Here is a 9827-nt window from a genome sequence, read left to right as displayed (position 1 = left end):
ACTTGGCCCTATAAAGTTTGATCACTCAGTTCAGTCAAATAGTTCTAGTGAAGCATTCAAAGTACTGCAGATGACTGCTTATGTCCAGTTTGTTTGACTTCAACTACATCCTTACATACTACACCTCTGACATTGTAGCAAATCTATTGCAATGCATTTAGGCTGAAATATATTGCTCAATGTTTTGAAGATATTAATCTGAATTTTATAGCTCCAGTTGCTCTGCCTTTCCCATTCTTCTGAAAAAAAACAACAAAAAAAACAAAACAAAACAAAACAAAAAAAAAAAAAACCAAAAAAAACCCCTACTGGAATATTAATAAGGTAGAAAAAAAACAAACCACTGTTTTCTGTAAAGAAGGTTTGGACATTGATATATTCACTCAAAATCTACACTCTGTGTTCTATGAAAGAAGTTGGAGCACTGAAGTTTTCACCAGCCATGTCTGAATTACATTGCTTGTAAACAAAACAAATGATTTGGCTGCCTTCTCTGAAGCTAAATTCACACTTCCATTTAAGAAAGGGAAGCACTATTGCACTGGAAGAACCCTGCTGTTTATCCTGCTTTTAATTGATGTCTCCATTATCTGACCTCTCAAAAAGGCTACAAAAGCAAACACCATAGTGCATGTTTGACTTGCCTAGTCTCCCTGCCCAGGCTGATTTATTGACTGCAGTTGAAGATTAGCCAACACTGAAGTGTAACTGATCACATTCTGTGTGAATTAGGTACCACAAAGTGTCTGAGGAGCAGGAAATGTCACTTTGCTTGAGGATGGCTCAGTTTTATTCCAGCTGAAGTATGTCCTTCACACACACACATACCAAGGCATCACCTCCAATATAGTGAGAGAAGTCACTTGGCCCAAGATCATTAAAGCCAATTAAGGTGAGCATCTATAGGACTGCAATCCCAAATTCCAGTTACTGAAGTACTTGGAAACTGTAGTCAAAATAGGGGATATGATTATCTGACCTGGTGGAACAAAAGCCTGTCTTTTGATCACCAAATAGTTTTGATTTGGGGGGTTTTACAGACTGCTGCCTAATTGCATATCATTAACATCACGGTATATGCTCCTTTCCAGCATTACACCCCAGTACTGTTTAAAAATATATGAGCAACATCCAACTCCAGCTGTAATATTCTTTCTTCTAAAGCATGGACAAAAATGAGGAAAACGTTGGAGCTATATTTCTAAGTATTCTACCCATTTCTTTCCAGGACTAGGCTGAGATTGAAAATAAACTTCCACAACAACCCATTCAGATATAACAAGCACAAAAAACTATGTTTCTGAAATGGCATCAGCAGCTGGCAGTGCTGGCAAGTTTTTCATGTATTTGCCATCTGATTTTAATTACAGATCCTCCGGTTAGAAAAATCACTAATAACTATAAGCAAGAACTGCAGAAGAGAACAATTTTCAATATATCCTCACACCTTCAGTCTTTTCTATGACCAAGTGACTGGGGAAAAAAATATTGTATCTTGGACTTGGTCTAGGATGGAATTCCTAAAGGCAACTCAGAGAATTAGAAAACAAAAATCTCATCTGTTCACAGTAAATAAAAGTTAAGTGACATTGAAAGTCTCACTTCTATCACTTAACATATGTTCAGATCTCAGGATTCCCACCTCATCCCCCCAGTAATTTAAATGTATCACTGCAACTGGTTTCAGTAATTCTCCTGCATAATATGGAATGCTGTGTCCCAGTAAACACCATGGACCCTTTTGCTTGTAATGCTCATTGGTGTATTTTGAACTACTTTTCATACCTTTATTTCAAAGGTGGTTTGAACACACTCTTAATAAGGGTTCATTCAGTAGCTTTTTTATAAAGTGCCAGCCTGATAATTGTAGGGGAGTTGAATTATAACCTAGAGGCCTTGTTTCAGTGTTTTTTATAAACAATACGAAGGCAATGTTCTTATTGTGATAAATCCTCAGTAGCTGTCAAGCTCTGAGAATAATACATTCTTAACTTAAGTTCATGTTTACCAGAAGGAAGCAGCAGACATAATAACCTTAGATCCAACTCACCATTAGCTTACTTTTCTGGAATTAATTGTTACAGAATGGCAAGTAACTTTTCCTCCAAATGCTACAAATGCACATTTTTAAGAAGAAAGACAACTACCCAAGTACATTCATTCAGTGCTTGTTCCTTAAAAAATAAAATAATAAAAAAGACCAGAGGTTAAAACCATTCAAAGAGACTTTTATATATTGTTAAAATAAAAACATGTCATTTTGTTACCAACATTTATCTCAGAAGCCCTCTATCAGCATCTCTAGCACCATCCCAGAGATGCAGGGTCTACATACAAACTTGACAATTCCTTGAATGAAGTTGTAATGCCTCCCTCTTCCATCCTCCCTTAGTATTGTCCATATCCATTTCTGAGGATTATTTCAACATCCAGAATGATGACTTTCATTATTTGAGTATTCTTATTCTTGACACCATAAAACTCAATAGAATTCTATGAAGGACAGTGGGAATGAGCAGTAGGAGCTGGGCTCCTACTCCTGCTCCACCTTTATTCCAGTGGGGATGTCCCTTCCTTTCTTTGCAGAGACAGTTGGTGGTTAGGAAAGATAGCTTGGTTTATAGTAACTGGTAGTATCTTTAAAAAAATAATTCAAAACATCTGCTCTAACAGAAGACAGACATAAACCTCAAGTTACACAGCAAAGCTCCCCTCAGATTCCACTTCATGGAAAAATATGGTCAAATATCTTAGAATTTCAACACTGTGCTCTATTCTGGATAAAGCACAGTGACAGGCAAGGAATCAAACTTCCACTAGTCTGAACTCAGGACTTGTAGAACACAGAAAACAAAGTCAGTACTGTACTACACAGCTGGATTTAGGAACATTGAATTCTGTTTGGAGACACTTGAAGCACATATGTATTGCATAATCTCACACAGACTTGGCTTTGTGAAAGCATAGACTTCAGCTTGGTACACACGGCAAACTAAAATCAAGATAAGATTCAAATATAATTGGAAGAAAGAATAAAGAGTATATTCTTAGCCAGAAATTCTTGTATTTTGAGAGATGAAAATTGAAAATATCCGTTTTAAAAAGAGAGAGAGAAAATGTCATAGTATGATTAAAAATAGGGGGCTTGAAATCTAGGTCACCATTGACACTGGGTTATGCAGAACTTCTATTTCATTTCTGGGGATAAATATATCATGTTTTATCATGAAAAGATAATAAATTCAATTTCCTCATCACTCCATGTCATAGGAAAAAATTAAATATAGTTCTTCCCACCACAGTGACTAACAACCTATCGCCAGATCCAGTCAAAATTTGAAAGATTAGTTTGTCAAAGCCACCACCACCAAATCTCACTCATTTCACATCACAAAAAACAGTGCTCTTTCCACAAGGCTGATAGAATCAAAGTCATCCAAGTTGCAATTTCATCAAGGCTAAGGCACATACAGCATGCTATGAATGAAACTACTCGAGTAGAGCACACTTCATTGTGTCTAAACTTACTAAAAATGCACAGAAGATTTTGTAGAGTATTTTCAAAGAACTAGGGGAAGATAACTTACTGTATTCGATTAGAGAACAGGTTAAAAAATAAGTGAGCTTGTGCTTCCCAGGGGAGGTAATAACAGCACTGAGAAATGAAGAGTTACCAGGGCTTTTTATCTGAGACTGTGATGTATCCCCAGAACTAACGTGAGCCTACTTGTGCTAAATAAATTCCAGAATAAATGGGGATTTCACCTGTTTGACCTGCTGCCCTGTCCCAGAGCCATTACTTGCTCATCATAATCTTGTTGATTTGTTTTAAAGGTTAAGTAAATTCTTATAAGGACCCTTGAAAGTAAAGTGTTCCACGAAGTCTTGAATAAAATAGAGCAACTTGTAAGTGTTCCTTTCTGTTTTGTTAAAAAGCTTTTAAACTGGCATTGCTTACACTGTAAGTAGGTTCTTTCCATTTCTTCAGGTGCCTTTTCTAGGTACAGGAATCACTTCCACGGGCTGTTGAGACTGTCAGAAGAATCTGGAACATGGTAAGACATTTCCATACCCTACAGGAAACACTGAAACTTCAAAAAGTGAAAATAAAATGTGAAATAATATTTGCCTCATTAGGATAAACAACCTGCTAATAATACTCAACAGTCTCCCTTTGCAGCAGCAGCCGATGTACCAGTTTTCCTTCTACTTATGGTTCCTTCACTCCACAATATTGAGGCTCTAACTGAGCTTTGTGTCATGTGCATATCCAGGAAACAAACTGTACTGCACAGCTACTCACCAAAACTTCCAATGAATTATCTCTTGAAAAAACCAAAGTCTCCTGGCAATATTTCTTTAACTGGTTCATTAGCAATAACGAAGCTTATGTCTCTAATGTACACCTGGGTCAGCAAATTCCTTGTCCAGGCTTAGACAAGCTAGAGAAGAACATCTCCTCCAGATGGACATTAATTATTAAACTACATTTATTGAGGGAGAGCAGCAAGGTAACCAACTCCCTAGGCAACTGCCAGTGGCCCGAAAACACTTCCATAGGCTCCATGCACAATCTGGGATAGCTGGGTTTGCTCAGTTGTCCAAAGCAGGCTGCTCATATAAAACACCAAAGGCCAACACAGCCAAGACAGCAAAGTGTGCTGCTGTGGTCCCTCCTCTCACTGACACCCAGCCTCTCCCAAGAAAAACAACAGCAAGGTGCAGGCAGTAAGCACACTACTGCTAAGCTCCCTGGATTCGCTTACTCCATATTTGTACCTTGCAAAAAAAAACAAACCTATGCAGTCACACATTTACCTATTCTAAATGAGTCACACTTCCTTCTGCCTTTTGATTAATAAAAAATGTAGAAGTTCTGTTTCATTTAGAAGTGAGTAAATTTCTCAAATATTTGAATATTTTCATGTCAGGAAATTTATCTCTGAGCCATGGGACATTGTTTACGCAGCTCTCTCTTAAAGTTAGCTAAGGACAGAAGCCCTTGCCATGATGATGGGCTAAAACAGAACTGCACCTTGGATTCACACCTTTCAAAAGAGAGATGCCTTGACAAGGTAATTCATGCATCTTGTCACAATTTGAAACTCAGCTGGGCATAGCATGCATTCAACACTTGAAAGATGCTGTGGAAAATCACATCACAGACTCTCACTTTTTCTTCTCTACCTGAATTTATTCATGACCAATGGTTACTCTGCTAATATTGACCTTTAGCTTATGTAGTATTTCACTGCTCTGGTCTCTGTAGTTTGTTGCTCTGACATATTTTTTCAGCAGGAATCATATCTTTTCATTGCCTTTATTTACCCAGTCTAAACAAAACAAATCTTTTAAGGCTTCCTTGATATGATAAGGCATCTATTTTGCAGATAATTGCTCTTCTGCACACCTGATTCTCTGAATAAACCAGTTGTAAAAACTGACAATCTGTCCTGCAAAGTACTGACCATGAGGGCCAACTATGAGGAATTAACTATTTCCTTTACTGTAGCAAGTACCTGCATGTTCCTGACTGTAAAACCCATTTACCATTCTCCCAGTCCTCATTTACATGGTACTGATATCCCCATACCTTCTTTAAAGATCAGCTGCTCCTCTTTTCTTCTTTCCCTACTTATTAACCTTTTTTCCTGTCCTCTTTTCCTTTATTTTCTGAATATATTCTCATCTACAGACTTCAGATAAACAAGCAACTGAGCAATGGTCTAAAACATATGTGTTTACAAATGTGTATTACAAAGTTTTTTATGTCCTCAAGGAACAGAGGCTGCTCCATTCTCAAGCAAAAGAAGGCCTATACAAAGTATAAAGACAGTTGTTTATCACACTTTCTCTGCTGGCTTTCTTGGTCAAAAGGTTATTTCTAAATCTGCCCAGTGGTTTTGATTAAACATCTGTCTTGTCTCATTCTGTTTCATTATTTGTGAAATGGAGTTTAAAATATATTAACAGATTGATAGGAGTGTATTAGTAAATTCAACACATTTTAATTCTCTCAGAATTAAAGAGTGGTCAGCTTCTCTAGGATAGAGTAGCTGTCTTGTACTTTACACCATTGCACAAATTCACTTCTATCATTTCAAAGAAGCAGTACAAACACATTGATTTTGTTCACTTTCAGAATCAGTACATTTTATGAGCTAAAATACTCCTCATAATATCTTGCTATGATTCCAGATCCACAACTTAAAATATGCTTAACTCCTGGCAACAAAAATCCCAAATTCACCATTCATGCTGGTGATATTAATCCCTGGAGTTTGAGTTGCACAAGTCAGAAGGCAAGTTATTTATAGGACAATCTTAAGATTTTTATATGTTTATATATTATATGTTATAACATATTTATATGTTTATATATTATTTTAGACATTTTTATATGTCTAAAATAGCAGAGAGAGAAAGAACTATATGAGAGCATAACCACCATCTCCCATGTTTTGAACAGTTTATGGAAACAAACTAGATAAAATATCAGGAAAATTGTATTTTAAAGGGGGTAAAAAACCCAGAATCCACTCCCACCTCCCCTGCCAAAAAAAAAAAAAAAAAATAAAAATCTCACCTAGATCTCATATAACATATACTAAAGAAATCCACCCAGTTTCTTCCCAGAGGCTTACTCTAGATCTAAATTTAACCTTTCCATCTTCATTAGCAATAATGAAGCAGCTGAATTTCTCAGTGTCATCAATAAGCACAAGCTCAAGCCTCATTTCTAAGCCAGACATATCAGGAGATTAATGCTGGCTGTTTAACAAGCTGTACTTCATCCCCTACAAATGTTGAATCAAATTGCTTTTAAAAATGCCTTCCATGGAACACAGAAAATAATTTGAAAAAAAGGAAGCCTTAATCATCCACTACTCCTTTTCCAAAGCACAAAAGTTGTAATTTAAAGTCTAATGTTAGCCTGACTTCCTTGTGAGAGCAACTAGCTGTTTTCCCTCCTGGAATAACAGCCCACTCACATTTCGTTGCTGCCAGGTCCTCGGGCTTTATCTCACTTTGTGCACTTGTAACGAGGTCTCATCGGAGCTGTCCCTGGCCACAGCTTTATCCACATGGTATTCCCTGAGCCAGGCCCTTAGCTGAGCTCTGTGCCACTGCTGCTCCTCAGCCTCAGTGCTCCATTCATCAACAGGAAAGGGGGGTTGGGTTTTGTTTGGGATTTCTATTCGGCTTTATTTGGGTTTTTTTCATTCCTATAAACTTGAAAAGTTTATTGGACTAAAGAATCCTCCTACCTTTCAAGTCTCCTGAGGATAAAAATTTCCCCGTCTACATGAGCATGTAATGCATGCATCTGTTACTGCATGATATCAATAATTAATTTTATCCCAAGGCAGGAAAATTTCATAGAAAGATAAAGAAGTGGATTAAAATTGTTCAGAACCAAATCCCTAACTAAATAAACTTTGTTTTCCTATTTCTTGAAGGAAGAAAATATATTTCTATGAGTTTGGTCAGGAAAAGGAATAATGAATATGCCACTTAGATAAACAGAGCGTCTAAGAATGTTAAATATTTTAAATAGGTTGCTTAGTACAAATACTGTTATTTTATGAGGGTTAACCTTGGCAGCAGCAAAAGATAACAAGTGATTGTTTAAAGAACACTGTGGGGTAAACAAAACCATGACTACACAAAATCCACGTTTCAGATGGGGAGTTACTGTCCCATTTCCTCTCTATTTTAAACTTGTGTAATGTGGCCACATGAATATTGGAAAAATAGAGGGTCATCATAACCATATTAAGAAGGTTAATTATGTGAATCCAACACTGTAGTTCTGAAGAGAAAAACAAATGCAGTTTTTGGCAATCCAGTTGAAAAAAGGCACCAGGGATTCTGCTGCATGGGAAGAACCTGTTCTCCCATCTTAGGTTGCTATAAAAGAGCAGGGAAAAAAAAACAGCTGTATTAGGTATTCTAATGTATTCTGTTGCTCTTTTTTACACAGAAAACTAATTATTAAATTTAAGAAAGGGTATGTTCTGTTCAAAGACTTGAGACTACATGAGGAAAAGTGCTGAATGTGCTATGTGTATCTTGAGGAAAACTTAGGAAAAAAACTGAAACAAGTCCTCAGTTTTTTTGTTACATTTCCTCCTTATGACTTCTTTGTTGAGCTCTATTACATCCTTCCTTACACCAAGCAGAAAAGAAATACTAAGCCCAAATCCCATCCAAACAAATTCTATTATAAATTATTCTTTCTAAGGAATCAAGAGGTTGAAAAGGCAGAATATTAAGTAGACGACTTACTCATGTTTTTGCAATAGAAGTATGGGGAAAAACAGAACATTACAAAGACTTGTATGAATAAGATCTTTTAAAAATGGGACTTCACGCAATTTGGATGCTTTATTTGTGTTCTGCACTCTCAGGTGTGATCCCACATGGCATCTCCTCTCCACACTTACCCTGATGGATGAAAAGGAAAATACACTGGAAGGACCCATATCCATCAAATATTTTGGGATATGCAGTCCAGACAGAAAGCACAGCCTAGCAAGGATAATAGAAATTGTATTAAAGTCAGCTCTCAAGAAAAACTGCAAAATTATTTTGAATCAAAGTGCTTCAGACTCCTAATAAAAACTGAACATATTTCAGTTTGGGCTCTTTAAACATTTCAGTGGAATATCTAAATTTTCTATTAAAAGATATCTTTTTTTAAAAATACAAAGCATCTAGTTATGCAAATAAAATGTTTCAATAGCTCTACTTATTCTAGTTATTCAATAACTAATACTGAAAATAATCATATTACATTTTTTCATTTGTCACAGTGGAAACCATAAATGCCAGATGAAGTCAAAAACTCCCACATTAGGAGTTCACCTATACTGAGACAGAATAAAGCAGAGCTTGTATCTGATATTGAATCTTCTTTTGAGTTCTCTGGGACATGTGCTTGCTGGATGGAATCACATGGCCTGCAGAAAACCCAGCTTCTGTTCTCTCTTAAGCTCCTGAAGGAATTGGAAAAAAATTGGACCCACGATCTCACACAAAGTATTTGGCATATGACCATCTTTCATGTAGCACTTAATAAAATCACTATTGGAGCTTTCCAATATTTCCAAAATAATGTATCTGTTTTAATTAACCTGAGTTTATTTACTCTTTTTCATATGAAATCTTGTGCAAAGCAGCACATGATCCTTTCTCAGTTTTAAATATTAAATTTAATGTGTCTCATGCACATCCACATACCTATATAAGCACCTTGTAACTTTGATCTAAGTTATACAGGCATCCCTTATAGGTTTTTGAGGAAAACGAAGATGAAAGCCAGTCAGTGATCCAGGATGCTCCCTTCAGAAACGCAAGGAGCAGTGTTTGGGTGCCAATCCTTTTTGGGGATATGGATTGGCTGAGTGGCTGAGGGGACGACACAGAATTCAAGAACAGGAGGAAACAAAAACTAAGGCCACCACACACCTTACCAGCGCTGCTGTTTGGGGGTGCTGAGGGCACTGAGGCTGTTTTTCATACCCTTTTCCCTACATTTTCCAGCCTTGCTGGTTGTGACCTCCCCAGCCCCAGCAGCTGCGGGAGTAACAGAAGGTGCCAGGTTGGAAGGGAGCACAGTGGGGCATCTGGTCCCACCTCCCTGCTCAGGCGGGGTGACCCCAGAGCACAGGGAACAGCACTGTGTCCAGACAGCTCTGGAATATCAGGGACAGGCCCGCCACAGGGGCCCCACACAGGCGACATTGCCGCCCCACACGCCGCGCCACAGCCGCTCTCCCGACATTATGAGACACCGCACGCGTGACGTCAGATGCCACAGCCAA

The sequence above is a fragment of the Poecile atricapillus genome, chromosome 8 (genome assembly GCF_030490865.1).
Source record: "Poecile atricapillus isolate bPoeAtr1 chromosome 8, bPoeAtr1.hap1, whole genome shotgun sequence".
Classification (NCBI taxonomy): domain Eukaryota; kingdom Metazoa; phylum Chordata; class Aves; order Passeriformes; family Paridae; genus Poecile; species Poecile atricapillus.
This window is presented reverse-complemented; position numbering follows the sequence as displayed.